General features: G+C 40.8%; 1 protein-coding gene across 1 annotated transcript in view; it reads right to left on the bottom strand.

Annotated features, from left to right (window-relative positions):
* The window catches only part of rb (adaptor related protein complex 3 subunit ruby), an 819,028-nt gene that overhangs the window by 525,721 nt on the left and 275,854 nt on the right, over positions 1-17,453 (bottom strand). The gene's annotated exons all lie outside the window — the stretch shown is intronic.

Raw genomic sequence — 17,453 nt, 5'->3', positions numbered from 1 at the left:
TTATCATTTTGCATTCTATAAAATTACAAGCTTTAATATTTGATAGGTTATTGCTGTTCAAGTCTGTTTGTTCTTATAGGAAAGGGAGGTAGGCATATTACATTTTGAAATACTGTATGTCCTGTTCATAAAATGTTGGTTTTGATGGTACTGATTCTGTTCTAACTTTCACACCTCTTCACACTGTTACAATTTCTAATCTAGGTTATTGATGCCATAATAAATTAAAATAGGAAAAATAAAATAGGAAACAAAAATAAATAAATTTAAGAGGAGTTTCATATGAGAAATATCTAAAAATATAAATAGAGTACAAATATATACAGTAAACCTCCCGTATTCGCAGTCTCACTATTTGCGGATTTCTCTGTGGAATGTATATACACATTATTCGCAGAAAATTTGCCCATTCGTGGTATTTTTCACTGAGAACTATTCACTAATTACTGTATTTTCATATTTTCATGACTAAATGGACTTTTTGTGATAAAACTATTAACCCTTAAACGCCGAGCCTCTATTTACAAAAGTGTCTGTCGTATGTCGGCGGCGTTCGGGAGTTAGCGCCGAAGCGGAAAAAAAGTTTTTTTTCAAAAAATCACAGCACGCTTAGTTTTTAAGATTAAGAGTTCATTTTCGATTCCTTTTTTTGTCACTGCCTGAAGTTTAGTATGCAACCATCAGAAATGAAAAAAAATATCATTATCATATAAAAATATTGAAATATATGACAGCACAAAAATACAAATCACGCCGTGAGCAAAACAGTTAAAGCTAACGAGTTATTTTTTTTTCTTTGTATTGTACACTAAATTGCGATTTTTTTGGTATATAACAAATTGTAAAATGATCAAAGCAACACAGAGAAAATATTATCACAAAATGATGCATGAATTTGTATCACGCGGACGTAAAAAAGTTTTTTTAAAAAATTCACCATAAATTGAAATATTGTGCTAGAGACTTCCCGTTTGTTGCAAAATGAAAGTAATTGATTGAATATTACTAGACTGTAAGTGTTTTAGCTTACAATTGCAGTTTTCGACCATTTCGATCGAGTTAAAGTTGACCGAAGGTAGAATTTTTTCTATTTATTGTGATTTATATGAAAATATTTCAAAACTGATAAAAGCTACAACCATGATTTATTTTTTGTTGTATTCTACATGAAATTGCACACATTGTCATATATAAAACTTTATGTAACGACTAATATAAAACGGTGCAAAAATTATGACAGTGACAAAAGCATTTCTGAGATGTTCGGCTGAGTTACTGCACGCGGACGTAAGGGAAAAGTTTTTTTCAAAAATTCACCATAAATCGAAATATTGTGCTAGAGACTTCCAATTTGTTGCAAAATGAAGGTACATGATTGAATATTACTAGAATGTAAGAGTTTTAGTTTACAATTGCGTTTTTCTACCATTTCGGTCGAGTCAAAGTTGACCGAAGGTTGAAATTTTGGCACATCACGATTTATATGAAAATATTTCCAAATTGATAAGTGCTACAACCATGGGTTGTTTTTTGTTGTATTTTACATGAAATTGCACACATTTTCTTATATAAAACTTTATGTAACGGCAAAAATTACGACAAAATGACGAAAGAATTTCTGAAATTTTTGGCCGAGTTACCGCGCGGACGTAAGGAAAAAGTTTTTTAAAAAATTCACCATAAATCGAAATATTGTGCTAGAGACTTCCAATTTGTTGCAAAATGAAGGTAAATGATTGAATATTACTAGAATGTAAGAGTTTTAGCTTACAATTGTGTTTTTCAACCATTTCGGTTGAGTCAAAGTTGACTGAAGGTTGAAATTTTTTGTAGTCGACGTACCGTACGTCCACTCGGTACCCAACAGACAATTTTAGTCGATGTATGGTACATCCAGTCTGCGTTTAAGGGTTAAAATAGTTAGGTATAAGTATTTTTTGAGGGTTTTTGAGTTTAAACTATCAAAATAGGTAGTTCTGAGTGTTTTTATAGGGATTTCAAGCATTCGTGGATTTTAGCTATTAGCGGGGGGTGGTACGCACCCCCACGAATACAGGGGTTTACTGCATATATGTCTGTTTGTATGTTATAGTCAAACTCAGCCTTTTTGGCCACTAAGGCGGTGGCCGCGTTAAGCCCAGAATTTCCGTACAAATGCCACAATTCTCTAAACAGTGATGACGAAATGTCTCTTGATATTTTTTATACTAACTAAATATAAGGTAATTACTCTGTTTTATAATAAAACTCCATATGTTTAAGAATGACTAAGTTTTTGCTGGGGAAATTAAAATTATTAAAAATGTTTTCCTGAGATTTGACAACACCGCTGTGCTGGGTCAGTGCGCCATTGCCACCTCAGCCAGACAAGGTCATTCCGTGTCACTAACCCACCATGTAAACATCTACTTCTCGCTGCCCCCGCCTGCACAGTCAAGCGAAGGAAATAATCTACAATGTCAATCGGTACTTTTTAGATGAAAAGGCCAACGGCGCACCTTTGTTACCAACCACTCAAGCCCTTGCTCGGACAGCCAAAGCCACCAAAGTAAGCAAAAGGACAGTTAGAAGGATTTGCTCCAAAGCAAATCAAGAATGGTGTTCAGAGGCTGAACACAAGAAACCTATCTTCCATTCACCGACAAAAACTCAGCCTACAACAGTTACGAATTTTGATGACTTGGTAAGTGTGTCCTGAGAAGAACTGTACTGGAATTTTACGAAAGAAATGAAATCCCTACACTCTACAAAGTCACGAGAGAGAGAGAGAGAGAGAGAGAGAGAGAGAGAGAGAGAGAGAGAGAGAGAGAGAGAGAGAGAGAGGTGTGGCGGAAGTACCTACCTGGGGAGACGTGGCAACGGTGCGAAAAATCCAGGGTAAACAAAGGCCAACGCCTTAGCGGACTAAAAGGCTGAGTTTGACTATAGTTTGTATGCTGGTGCGTTACAGTATTCCAAACCTCTCGACCAATCTAGACAAAATTTGGCACATGGCCATCATTTGACCCAACTTAGATAATAGGACAGATTTCAAACCCGTGCTGCCGCCCCAATCCCCTTCCCTTTGTAAATTATGTGGTAAATAAACTCTACAGGTTTATCATTTCCCCATTTCATGTACTCAGGACCACAGAAATATACTGTACACTATTATTGAAAATGCTTTTCAGTACAGGAATATTTGGATAAAAATGGACAGTTACCACAGTAATATCTGGATAAAAGGGACAGTCACAACAGTAATACCTGGATAAAAGGGACAGACAGCATAGTAATATCTGCTTAAAGGTGACAGACAGCACAGTAATACCTGGATAAAAGGGACAGTCACCACAGCAATACCTGGATAAAAGGGAGTTAGAACAGTAATACCTGGATAAAGGGGAGAGGCAGAACAGTAACAACTGGATAAAAGGGACAGTCACCATAATGATACCTGAATAAAAGGGACAGTCACCATAGTAATACCTGGAGAAGAGGGACAGACCGTACAGTAATGTTTGGTTAAAGGTAACAGACAGTATAGTAATATCTGGTTAAGGTGTTAGACAGCACAGTAATATCTGGATAAAAGGGACAGCCACCACAGTAATACCTGGATAAAAGGGACAGTCACCACAGTAATACCTGGATAAATGGGACAGACTGAACAAAAATACCTGGATAATAGGGACAGTCACCACAAAGTCATTTCTGGATAAAAGGGTCAGTCATCACAGTAATATTTGGAGAAAGGGGACAGACAGCATGGTAATACTTGGATAAAAGGTACAGTTACTACAGTAATACCTAGTTAAAGGTGACAGCCAGTACAGTAATACTTGGTTAAAAGTGTCTGACAGCACAGTAATGCTTGGATAAAAGGGACAGTCACCACAGTAACACCTAGATAGAAGGGACAGTCATCACAGTAATGTTGGGATAAAAGTGATAACCCTTTCCCTTTTCCCTCCCTCTACACACAGACTGTCATTCAGTTTTCCCAGGCAGTGCCAAGTTACTCAGCTAGTGTATGTATATATGTATATGAAAATAAGAAGGCCCATAAAACACTATTTAAACGTTGAAACCATATATTTCGGGCACTTGTTTCTGTGCCCCTGTTCACTGGTAGAATATGGACAGGTGGAAAGTTACAATGGTATATATACAAAAACATGAAGGTGTGGCCTTAGGCCTCCGATGTTAAGGAGGTGGCGTTTCTTAAGAAGGAGGAGATTGACCAAATTCCCTAGTGGTTTTTGGCCTCATTAGCTCCCGTTTGGCGATGGATCTGGCGGTCGCGTTTCTTGGGTCATCTTCTTCAAAAGGGGTGCGAGGATTAAGGTGTCAATGGCGTCCGATTTCCAATGTCCTCCTGACAGGTTCATGTTTTTGTATATATACCATTGTAACTTTCCACCTGTCCATATTCTACCAGTGAACAGGGGCACAGAAACAAGTGCCCTAAATATATGGTTTCAACGTTTAAATAGTGTTTTTATGGGCCTTCTTATTTTTTCATATTACACTGTAGTATTACAGGAAAAAGACATTCATATATGTATATATATATATATATATATATATATATATATATATATATATATATATATATATATATATATATATATATATATATATATATACAGGTATTCCCCTACTTACGATGGGGTTAGGTTCCAAAAAAAACCCATCGTTTGTTGAAAAATCGAACTCGAATATGGCCTAGCCTACACTAGGGTAATCAGTACCATCTATACATATATGGTAGCCTAGCCTACACTACACAGTATACTTTATACATATATGGTATAGTAATTATTAGTGTCAGCTAATTCTGCAGGTTCGATGCAGACTGACATGATAAGCCAGTATTAAGAGAAATTGAATAACAAACAAGGCCTGGCCTGCACTTTCGTATATCATATACGGTAGCCTAGCCTACATTATACTGTATTCTATTTTCACATAACACCGCCGTATTATACAAACATCAAAATAACGAATGTGCATCTTTTCCATGGATCTTTTAAAATGTTATGCTTTACTACACTGCATCCAATCGTAAATATTCAATAAGCGCATACCAGTTCATTACGACAATTTTTCTTTGTGTGCCCATACTTACTGCAATTTTGGCACTGCAGTGGCTTTGGGGCATAGGGTCTTAACTCTCTATTTTGGCCCTAAAATTTTTATTTTTTGAAGTAGATCTTCACCCCCAAATTTTATTTTCTGGGCTCGACCTGTGTCACCCGGTGAAATATCCTTTTAGCACATATTTCTAGGTATAAGTATTGCTAAATATACCAGAGAAAAAGCTAAACACAATGCCAGGGTTACGACCCCCAGATCAAACGCCATTATATGGTGTCGGTATACACAAAGGGTGAGTGGTTGCCACTACCACAGGCCCCCGCCCTATAGAGCTCTCCAATCTCAAAACCCCGAAAAGTGAGGAGCCGTTGCAAACCTCATCCTCTTCTCTCAGCCAACCACCACCCCGGCCGCCATCTTGTAAACATTCCAATTTAGCACGCTTCCAGACACACCGTGTTTTTTCTTTGGTGCTGTGTTTATTGGTTTTTTAACTGATTCATCATGTCATCTCTTCCCGAATTCCCACCAACTAAGTTGAGTATCATCTCCTTTTGGTTTTTTCTTACAGAGGCTTTTTATTTGACCATTATATATTGTTTACCACGTAAATAACGCTACGCAGCCGGACGTGAGCTGCGTCGGCCTCTGCCATGCTGGACCCTCAGTCTTCGCATGTTATTAGCAGAAAGTTGCTGCCAGTTTTTATCCATACTCCTTTCAATTTGGAGTTTTATTTATAGAAATCACCATTTCGCTGGTAGGAGGTTAAGGAGCCCGTATCATGACTGATCTAGGCTAGAGATGGAGGTTTTCCCTTTTCTGATCATAATTTCTCCCTTTTCTGATCATAATTTCTCCATTTCTTTGGATGACATGTATATTTTGGATTAGTTTTATGTGTGATTCCTAGGGGTTCTCCATGTCATGACTGGTATTAAATGAGCTTAAAATTAATTTATTTACAATCATAATCATTTCCATAAATACAAAAATAAGCCAAAAAGGCAGCACTAAACAAAAGCAAGTTAAATGTAGCATTAAACAAAAAAAAAAAGGCAAAAATAAACAACAGATGGATGACATGTATATTTTCATGATGATTAGTTTACACTGTGTGATTCGTGCAGCTGCTCAAAAACTCAACGCCGGCCATCTTGCTGGTATCCCCATTTTCCCATTTTGGCGAAAGAAAACGGCAGCTCACCAACGATCAAAACAAAAAAACTTGAAGGTAAGTTTCCCGCAAAACCATCACTGGCACTTCTCTGAAAAAAAAAAAAATATTTTTTTTTTTTTACAGCTGAGTCATTTCAGAGCCGTCCTGTCACACATTTATAGACCTCTGGGTCGTATATAATTCTATGTATATATGTTTTTTAAAATTATTTATTTACAATATTTACAAGCGAGTCAGGTCTGGTATGGTTAACTTTTTATATTAGCATTAAACAAAAAAAGTAAACTCTTGAAAAAAACAGTCAGGCCCTAGTTTTATTGGAGACGCGATTGTCATCACAGATGGTATATTCTGGCCTACCCTGTCTAAGCTCAAAAACCCAACGTGTCGGTTTGGGAGTTGGGCTGGACAGGAGGCTCTTTTCCACAAAAGGGAACGACCAGATGCTCATGCACCCCGCTTCCGGTGGTTGTTTGGCCTTCTCTGCTCATTTAATACCTGACCAGGCCGTTTATTAGTTTTGGAGGGAGATGTTAGGTTGTTGAGGAGTTTCTCGTTCTCTCTTGGCCCACCTGACCATGCCGTCACGTTTTGGAAGGTGAGGTTAGGCTGTTGAGGTAGTTGCCCTTCCCCCTGACCATGCCCACCTGACCAGGCTAGTGAGGTTTTGGAGGGTGAGGTTAGAATAGTGAAGGGTCTCCTCAATTCATAGTCTTCCACCTGACCAGGCTGTCGGTTTTGGAGGGTGTGGCTAGGCTTGATGTGGTCCCCCCCCCCTTGTTGCACCCATTCTGGCCTTCCTGCCCAAGCCAAAAAGCTTTGGTTTTGGAGGGTGGACTGGGATCGAAGGTTGCACAGATCATTTCGTGTATGTAGCCTAGTCCTTCTTTACCTGATCAGTTAGCTTTTGGCGAGTGACCTAGACATCTCCCTACGAGAGGGACACCGATCGCTTACGTTCGGCACCCCGTGGGGAGTTTTCTTTCGGCTTCCAGAGGGTGTTACCCACCCGTCTGGTCGCCGTTTGCCGGGTTTCCACCACTCTGCTACCTTTTCCCCTTATCGGCCGGTGTTTCGTTTGTTCGCTTTCCAGTGTTAGCTGGAGCATCGAACACGGTCCCAGGGATGCTATCATGACTTCCGCTATGTTCAGTCTCCGCCAGGTGTCAGATCTCTCTTTGTTATCGTCCACGTTACCACTCCGGTGGGTATGGTATTCGGTTAGTTGGCGCTTTCCACTATCTGGTTCCCGCCCTGCGCATTGAGAGTTGAGCCATATGCGACCACTCCTCTCCGCCTCTTCCGCCGTTACCATAATGTGTGACATAACGAGATTTCCGTGGCAAATCATGGCGGAGTACCATAGCGCCAGACTATCTTAGAGTACTTATGTTTACATAATTAGTAGTTGACCATTCCGTAGCATAACTTATGTTTATTTCTGCTGCCGGATTCATTTCCGGCGGGGGTTTTATCAGATGAAACGCATGTTTCATTACCCATAAATCTGTGTATTAATTTTGTACTGCCGGATTTAATTCCGGCGGGTTTTGCCTGATGACACGCATGTTCCATCACCCATAATTTAGGTTAAGGTATCCTATTACCACCGGACCTACTCCGGCGGGCCTTAACTTGACGTTACTCATGTACCGCCTTTCCACTTACAGATGGTACGCTGTCAAGAGCCAGGGTGCACAGCGGCTCTCCAACAACCCTGTGGCCACGAGGTGTGCCGGTCGCACTCCGGCTGCTCGGTCCGCGTTGGGGACCTGACCATCTGGCACCCAGATGGCTGTGAAGTTTGCTACGCTCTGTACGAGCGAGTGGTGGATGAGTCAGTAAGCTTTAAAAGACCGCTAACCTTTAGTCTCCTTTGACTTTAATGTCTTATATTGACATATACGGTAATTGGAGAATATTTTCAGTAAATCCTACCCTTTCTTTCAGTCTGACCGAATTACCCGTGACTCTTCGCTGTCGACCCTGAAGATATGGGTCGGTGGGTTTGGGAGGAACATTGCGTCTGGCAAGCTGTACGTCCTGTCGGAGGGGATCTGCAATCTCCTCTACCCCGGAGCCCGGATCTCAGCTGCAGTGCCGGCGGAATTGGCCGCCCCTATAATTGAACGGATCCGGGAAGAGACGCAACCCTCCCAAGATGACAACCTGTGCGGAGAGGTGGCGGAAGAGGTGGCGGCCATCAACATCCACCTCGAACCGATGAGCGTCGACTTGGACCACCAGGTAGAAGGTAAGGTGGTAAGTGAGGCAGGGGGAGAGAGTGTTGGTAGTCCCCTTTTTGGTTCTCCTTCTTCCTCCTCTTCTTCCTTTCAAGGATTTCCCAAACCAGCTATCCTTGAGGACAGGTCGAGGTCTGTTGTCCCCAAGGTGAAATCCTTGAAAAAGAAGGACTTACCTAAGTCCTCTAGACCTCAAAGGTCTAATCCGTCCCAGCTCCCTCAAGGTCGTCACTGGCTCTTAAACCAGTGGCGTCCTCTAAGTAAGGCTACTCCCCCCCCAAGGGTCGAGATCCAGGACGTCCAAGGCTAATCCCCCACAGCCTAACTTTGACCCTGAGGCCTTTGCTGAACTTCTGATGCAGAAGTTGGACAAGAAGGTTGAAGCTAGGATTCAAGACCTTTCCTCCCAGCTTGCTTCAAGCTTGGAGACCTCTGGTCAGTCTGTGCTGTCATTGGCACAAAGGATGCAGACCCAGGAAAGCTTGCTCTCCGGGTTTATGCGATCCGGAGTAGCAGGGTAATCTCACGTTGTTCCGGATGCCTCCAGACTGCCCCCCTTTGATAAGGGGAACCCGTGGCGGCTGGCTCTTCACGCTCCCCTGCACAATGATACCCTGACCATCGAGGGCTTGGGAACTCGTCGGTTGGAGGAACTGGAGTTCTTTCCACCCGACCTGGTGCCTCCCTACCCAGGCTATGCCAGGCTAACAGAGGAAGCCTGGATCAGATCAGACAAGGTCCCGAAGGAGACAGTTATCTTCCCCAGGGACCAAGCCCAATCCACCTTGATGCGCGCTCTCACTGACTGGGAGTGTGAGAATACCAAGCTTACTCCCTTTAAGGGGACTTTCACGATGTTCTCGGTAGGTGACTCCATCCCTAACCCCTGCACGACTAAGATCGCAGTTCTGACTTATCAGGTGGGAATTGAGGGTAAACCGCTGCCTCAACTCCGGGAGACAGATACCACCTCCCTCGTTTTCCCCGGGGATTTGGAATTTTGGTCAGGAGCTCCGGCTACGTTCACGGTGGGTAAACTCAACCCCGAGTGCGCCTCCACACTATTTAGTGAACAGCTTCCCAAGATTCCGGAGGCCCTTCTGAAGGCAGAGTTCGAGGCTAGGTGCAGGTTGAGTCGCTCCCTGCATTCCATCACTATTACTGAGGTAACAACGTTAACTTACGCTGAAGAACCTCTATTCCAGGTCCTGACGAAATCCCTGTTAGCGGCATTCCAATCGGACCTGTATGACTTTGTAGTGGCGAGACTAAACTGCTGGAAACATATCTTTGCGGACGCCACTATCAGACATGAGCCCAATAGACTCATGAAGAGTTCTATCTGGGGTCCTAACATCTTCCCTGAGGAGGAGGTCAACAATGTTCTGGCGGAGGCAACCAGAGCAAATCAAAGCCTTCGCTCCCGCTGGGGTCTCCCCTTTAAAAGGAAAGCCACCGAGACCTCCGGACCTCAAGCCAGGGATAGGAAAAGGTTCAGGAGGTACAGAAAACCCCACCCCCAAACTATGCTTCAAGCTGTACCGGTCTCTCAGATCGGACAGCCTTCCACTTGCAAAGTCCAGCCTCAGCAACAGTTTGTTCTGATGCAGCCGGCTCAGCAAACCCTTGCTCCGCCAACCTTCATAGCGTCCCCAGCTTTCAACGCTTCGTTTGAAAGCCAAGGGGCGTTTCGAGGCTTTAACAGACATGCGAGGGGAAGCAGAGCCAGAGCCGCCTTCAGAGGTAGGACTGCATCAAGACCTCTTTCACGTGGAAGAGGAGGCCGAGGAGGCAGAGGAAGTAAGCCCTCTTCCAATCAATGAGTCTCTTCAGGTGGGCGGGAGGTTACATCTCTTCCGGGACCGTTGGACCTTCAGTCCGTGGGCCCACAGCATAGTTTCAAAGGGTCTGGGATGGAGCTGGAGCAGAGGGCCTCCTCCGCCAGTCAGATTCCATCAGTCTCCATCCAAAGACCTACTGGACTTTGTAAAAGACCTTCAAAAGAAGGCAATAAAGAGAGTGAGACACCTGAAATTTCAAGGCCGGCTGTTCAGTGTTCCGAAGAAAGACTCAATCCAGCAAAGAGTAATTCTAGACTTGTCGAGTCTCAACTTATACATTCAATGCGACAAGTTTCGCATGCTTACAATCTCGCAGGTGCGGACCCTACTTCCCTGTGGGGCCATCACCACCTCTATAGATCTTTCAGACGCTTATTATCACGCCCCAATTGCGAGAAACTTCTCTCCTTACCTAGGATTCAGACTAGGGAAACAGGCATACTCGTTCAGAGTCATGCCATTCGGGCTCAACATAGCGCCCAGAATTTTCACCAAACTGGCGGAAACAGTAGTCCAACAACTACGGGCCCAAGGGATTATGTTAGCTGCATACCTGGACGAATGGATAATTTGGGCATCCAACGCCAAGGAATGTCGGAAAGCAACATCCATAGTGATCAGCTTCCTGGAATCCTTAGGTTTTCAAATAAACAGGAAGAAATCCTGCCTAGTTCCGGACACACACAAACTGTCACTTCCGCCAGCCAAAAGGAGGGAAATAGCCAAAGCTACCAGGCAGTTCCTCAAAAACAAAAGAGCCTCTCGTCGTACCCAGGAAAGAGTCCTGGGTTCTCTTCAGTTCGCGTCAGTGACAGATTTGCTGCTGAAAGCCAAACTGAAGGATATAAACAGAGTATGGCGGAGACGAGCCAACAGCAGATACAGAGACAGGATGTCCCTAATTCCGCTGGTGTTGACGAAGAGGCTTCGACCATGGTCAACAGTCAAGAGTTTGTCAAGGTCAGTGTCTCTCCAATTTCCCCCTCCATCATTAGTGATCCATACGGATGCTTCCCTGAGCGGGTGGGGAGGATATTCCCAACACAAGAAAGTTCAAGGAACATGGTCAACTATGTTCCGCCAGTTCCATATCAACATTCTAGAAGCAATGGCAGTATTTCACTAAAGAAACTACGTCCAACCAGGCAGATTCATATCAGACTGGTACTGGACAGTGCAGTAGTTGTACATTGCATAAACAGAGGGGGCTCCAAGTCGAGCCGGATCAATCAGGTAATGATCGCAATTTTCTCTCTGGCAAGGAAACATCTTTGGCACCTGTCAGCTACTCATCTGGCAGGTGTCCGGAATGTCATTGCAGATTCACTGTCCAGGACAACTCCGCTGGAGTCGGAATGGTCATTGGACAAAGCATCATTCGAGTGGATTTGTCTTCAGGTACCAGGTCTCCAGGTAGACCTGTTTGCCACAGAGAGCAACCACAAGCTTCCGTGTTACGTTGCTCCCAATCTAGACCCTCTAGCTCACTCCACGGATGCGATGTCAATAGACTGGAACAGGTGGCAAAGGATCTATCTGTTTCCACCAATAAACCTATTAAAGAAAGTTTTACACAAACTCAGATCATTCAAAGGTCAAGTAGCACTTGTGGCACCCAACTGGCCGAAGAGCAATTGGTTTCCTCTTCTTCTAGAGTTGAAACTCTGGCGCATAGAAATCCCCAGTCCAAGGCTGACACAAATAGTACAAACTCGGACTGTGTCAGCTTCCTCAAGAATTCTGAATGCCCTAGCTTTATGGACTTCATGAAGTTTGCAGCTCAGAAAGACAAAAACATTGATCCTATTAATACACTGTTCATAGAATCAGACAAGAGGGAATCTACCCTCAGGCAATATGACTCAGCAGTTAAAAAGTTAGCATTGTTTCTGAGGGAATCTGAAGCTCAGGAAATGACCACGAACCTTGCAATCTCTTTCTTCAGATCATTATTTGAGAAAGGACTGGCCTCTAGTACTATTACAACAGCAAAATCTGCTTTAAGAAAAATACTTTTACATGGCTTCAATATTAACCTTACAGACTCATATTTTTCGTCAATTTCTAAAGCATGAGCTCGTCTTAGACCAAAAACCCGTCCCCACACGGTTTCCTGGTTCTTAAATGACGTACTTAAATTAGCATCAGACACTGATAATGAACTGTGTTCATACTCGAGTCTGTTAAGGAAAACGTTATTTCTAATTAGCCTAGCCTTAGGTGCTAGAATTTCTGAACTGTCTGCTCTCTTTAGAGAACCGAACCATGTTGATTTCCTCCCGTCAGGAGAAGTTCTGTTGTCTCCGGATCTCAAGTTTCTAGCAAAGAATGAGGATCCACAATATAGATGGTCCCCTTGGAAGGTTATTCCCCTTCCACAGGATCTGTCCTTATGTCCAGTTAACACTTTAAAAGCTTATTTAAATAGAACTTCTAATAGAATGTCTGGCCCTCTTTTTGTTAGGGAAAATGGAGGAACCATTTCTTGCAAGGCCATCAGGCAACAAATACTGTATTTCATAAAGCAAACAAACCCGGATTCAGTATCTAGGGTACATGATATTCGGGCAGTGGCCACCTCCACTAATTATTTCCATAATAATATGAAATTTGATGACCTTAAAAAGTATATGGGCTGGAAATCACCAACAGTGTTCAAACGCCACTATCTTAAATCTCTAGAGGCTCTTAAATACTCCACAGTGGCTGCAGGAAGTATTGTTCCTCCTGCCCTAGATTAGCTTATGTAACCTTAGTTTATCCTGTCCTTTATTCCTCTCTCGCCTGCCTGCCTCGTTTACTCGCCATGCCTTCTAACCTTTAGGTCAGGCCTGCTTCACAGCCTGACTCCTGACCGTTTTGCATATCATGTTGTCCCCCTTTTTGTTAGCCTTAAGTGTCTTGGTGTAATTATTTTTGTCTGTGTACCCTATATTGTTAATCATGTTTTATTATTAATGCTTTGGGTTATTAAAACACAGTAATTTTCTTACAGTTTTATTTAGCTCCATTAAGGTAATTCTTAGAGGGCTCCACCAAGCTTTTGTATGGCTGATTCTCTGTAATAATTTCACCGGGTGACACAGGTCGAGCCCAGAAAAAGGATTTTGACAAAGGAAAAATCTATTTCTGGGGGAAGACCTGTGTCACCCGGTGACCCATCCCTGTATCTCCTTTCCCCCCTTGAGTGGCATACCAAGCTTGGGGGGTGCTAACTTGGGATGTTTACAAGATGGTGGCCGGGGTGGTGGTTGGCTGAGAGAAGAGGATGAGGTTTGCAACGGCTCCTCACTTTTCGGGATTTTGAGATTGGAGAGCTCTTATTATTATTAAAATAGTTTAACCAGACCACTGAGCTGACTAATCAGCTCTTATAGGGCTGGCCCGAAGGATTAGGATGAAATGCCAGGTCTAGGCCATAGGCCTAGAACTGGGACCAAACAGGTCATTCGCATGATGATGAATAAATGAAAATGAAGTTTAAAAGAAAAAAACTGTATAACACATATGCTTTACTCTGAAACGCATGTATACAATAAATACATTTGCTCGTTTCCATGCATACAAAAAAATTAAAGATTAAAAAGAATAAAATAAAATTTCATAAAAATCTAAAATTAAAATTCAGAATTACAATTTTTTTTTTTTCAAACGCCCTACAGGCTTCTGTATTTTCATTATTTACTTAGATTTATATTTTGTCTATCAAGTTACACTTCTTAATGAAAGATAAAATTGGGATGACTGAAAATGTATAAGATTCTGATAAAATTTCCCCCATTGATTTATTTCCAAAGGTTGATACTCGCTGTTGATTATATTTTGGACAGTCGCACAACACATGTTTGACTGTTATCAACACTTTGCATTCTGGGCATTCGGGAGGAGGGCCACATGGACTGTTCATCAAGTGTCCATGTGTCAAGCGAGTATGGCCTGGATAACCAAGCAGACGCGTCAGAACTACTTGTGTTTGTCTCTCTCTCTGACATGATGAGCTCCATTTTCCAACGCTGGATTTTATCTGTTTCAACTTATTATTTACAGGTTCCTGTTCCATATGTTTTGCCATTTATTTATAATGATTGTTTTTATATCTGTTATGTAATCACTAATTGGGATTTTTATATTTGTTCTTGCCATGCGGACTGCTTCTTTAGCTGCTTTATCAGCTTCCTCATTTCCTTTAATCCCTACATGGGCAGGGATCAACATATTTCAATATTTTTCCATCATTATACAATTTGTGGAGTTCATATTTAATTTCCTGTACAATATTAATTTTTGAGTAGTAACCTTGAAAAGCTTCTATAAAACGCTTCTTGAGTCGCTAAAAATAACAAAATTATTGAATGTTACTTGCTTTATAATTTTGATGGCTACTGCAATTGCACATAACTCTGCTGTGAAGACTGAGGCATTATTAGGCAGAGATAACTGATATGACTTGTTCTGGGATATAGCTGCATATCCTACTCCATGCTGGGATTTAGACCCATCTGTATAAATCGCGTAATGCGAATGCTTTCGTCTTATTCCTTCATTGTGAATCGGATCTAATATTTTCAGTGCTGCTTCTGACGCTGAACCATATACTTCACTTCCGCAGTCAATGATTGATAACACTGTTGCTTTATACAGTACGGTAAGAGTATGTCTATCAGCTCCCCAATTTGTGTGTGATAGTTTTTTAATTAGATTTAGCGCCCTTTTGCATTTTGATTTTATGTAAGTTATATGGGCTTTCCAATTCAAGTGTGCATCAAATATTAATCCCAAAAATTTTGCGGTTTGGTTAATTGGTATATTATGGTTTCTGATTTTCAATTCTATTTCTTCACCTTTTTTCCAGTTTTTATTTTTATAAAACATGACAGGTTGAGTTTTTTCTATGGATAACTTAAAGCCTACAGATGAGGTCCATTCATCTATTTTTATTATGGTTTTATTAATCATTCGTTCTGCATGCTTTATGCGTGATGCCGTATAATATATGGCAAAATCATCCATATACAGGTTACTCTTAATTCCAACCGGTAGTATGTTACTGATATCATTAATTGCTAATGTAAACAGAGTACCACTAAGGACACTCCCTTGTGGAACTCCATTTTCAAGTGGAAATGTCTTGGAATAAACATTATCTATTCTCACTTGGAAAGTGCGACCAGTCATAAAGTTTTTAATAAATTTAGGAAGATGGCCGCGTATGTTATTATTATGTAATGTTTTTAATATTGCATACCTCCATGTAGTGTCGTATGCCTTTTGGATGTCAAAAAAGACAGCTACTGTAATTTGCTTTCTTTCAAATCCTCTGAATTATGTGGTCTTCTAAATTAGATAGAGAATCTAATGTAGATCGATTACGTTAATGAGCCAAACTGGGAAGGGGTTAACATTTTATTTTCACGTATGTGCCATGTAAGTCGTGCATTTACCATTTTCTCTAACAACTTGCATAGACAACTTGTTAAAGATATTGGTCTATAATTGTTCACATTACTATGGTCTCTTCCAGGCTTTGGTATAGGAAATTATTATGGCATTTCGCCATTCATCTGGAAACAAGTTTCTGAGCCATAAATGATTGTAAAGTTTCAACAAGTATGATTTTTGCCGAAGGTGCTAGGTGGCAGATCATTTCAAAGCAAATATCACCACCTCCAAGAGCAGATTTATTGCTGTTCAAGAGAGCATATTCCAGCTCATCCATAGTGAATTTCTTATTATAATATATATCTTCCTTTGGTTCAAAATTAAGTGTTATAGATTCTGCTTTATTCTTTATTTTTCTAAAATGTTTGTCCAAATTTTGGTCACTACTTATTTTGGCAAAACTTTTCCCAAGTATGTTACTAATTTCAAGGGATCTAAAAGTTTTTGCCATTGTCTAATATAGCTTGTCTGGGTGGTCTAATGTTTGTTCCATTTATTTTTCGGAATTTTTCCCATACATTTTGAATGGATGTTTCACTTGTTATTTCCGATACATAGGACCTCCAAGATATTATTTTACCTTTTATGACCTCCTTTCTGAATTTAGCTGATATTTTATTATATAAAGGTTTTAATGCATCTATTTCTAATAGTACAATTGTCATTTTAATATATTTTCTTCCAAGAATGGTTTTGATTTATTTTATTGAATCTTCTGTTTAGAGTATCTAACCTTCTTGCTAAAGTGTGTTTTTCTCGTACTAATTCAGATAGATCATCTGACCACCAGAACTTTATGTTTTTTTATTATGGGGTTTTGAATGAGGAATAGCTTTGTCTGCTGCCTTTTTAATGAAAGATACTGAAGAATTCGTTTGTCTCATTGGGGTTTCTCAAATAATCATATGGCGGTATATTTCTGGTGTGCAAGTTAAAAATGTCCCAATCTGCTTTTTGCATGTTATAATGTGGAGAGTATGGTTTCGGTTTATTATTTAATAAAGATATTATTATGGGAAAATGATCACTTGAATAGGAGTCATCACAAGTATTCCAGTCTAGTTTGTCAACTATATTTGTTGAACAAAAGGGTGACATCTATTGAGGAAAATGTTCCATGGGTTTTTGAGCAGTACGTATTTACTTTCGTTGTCATTCAGACAACAGAGATTATTAGTGTTCATCAAGTTTTCTATTTTTTCTCCATCTTTGTCTGGTGTAATGTTGTTACAGTCCCATATTGGGTTATGTGCATTGAAATCACCTACAATTAATATGGGATTCTTACAACCTTTTATTATTTTCTGTAATATGTTTAAATCGTACTTTTTATTAGGCTCGTTGTATAAGTTAATAATATCAAATAAATTATTTTCTATTTTCACTGTTATTGCTGAAATTTGTAATTCAGCGTAGTCTATATCTACTTTGTCGTATATCATTTTATTGTGGACATATATTGCTGTTCCTAAGTTATTTTCATTTTCCTTTGATGTTGTGGCTAGTAGATATTTACCTATATTTGGAACAATTTTTCCAACATGTTGTATACATATAATCATTGGTTCGTATTCCCTGATAAGTCTTTGGACTTCTCCTAATCGCATTCTCGTTAATAATCCATTTATGTTCCATTGAATTATATAACGATTGAATGGTGTAATATGAGAG

This window comes from Macrobrachium rosenbergii, chromosome 58 (genome assembly GCF_040412425.1).
Source record: "Macrobrachium rosenbergii isolate ZJJX-2024 chromosome 58, ASM4041242v1, whole genome shotgun sequence".
Taxonomy (NCBI): Eukaryota; Metazoa; Arthropoda; class Malacostraca; order Decapoda; family Palaemonidae; genus Macrobrachium; species Macrobrachium rosenbergii.
The sequence above is the reverse complement of the archived record's forward strand: the minus strand, read 5'-3'. Positions and strand labels throughout refer to the sequence as shown.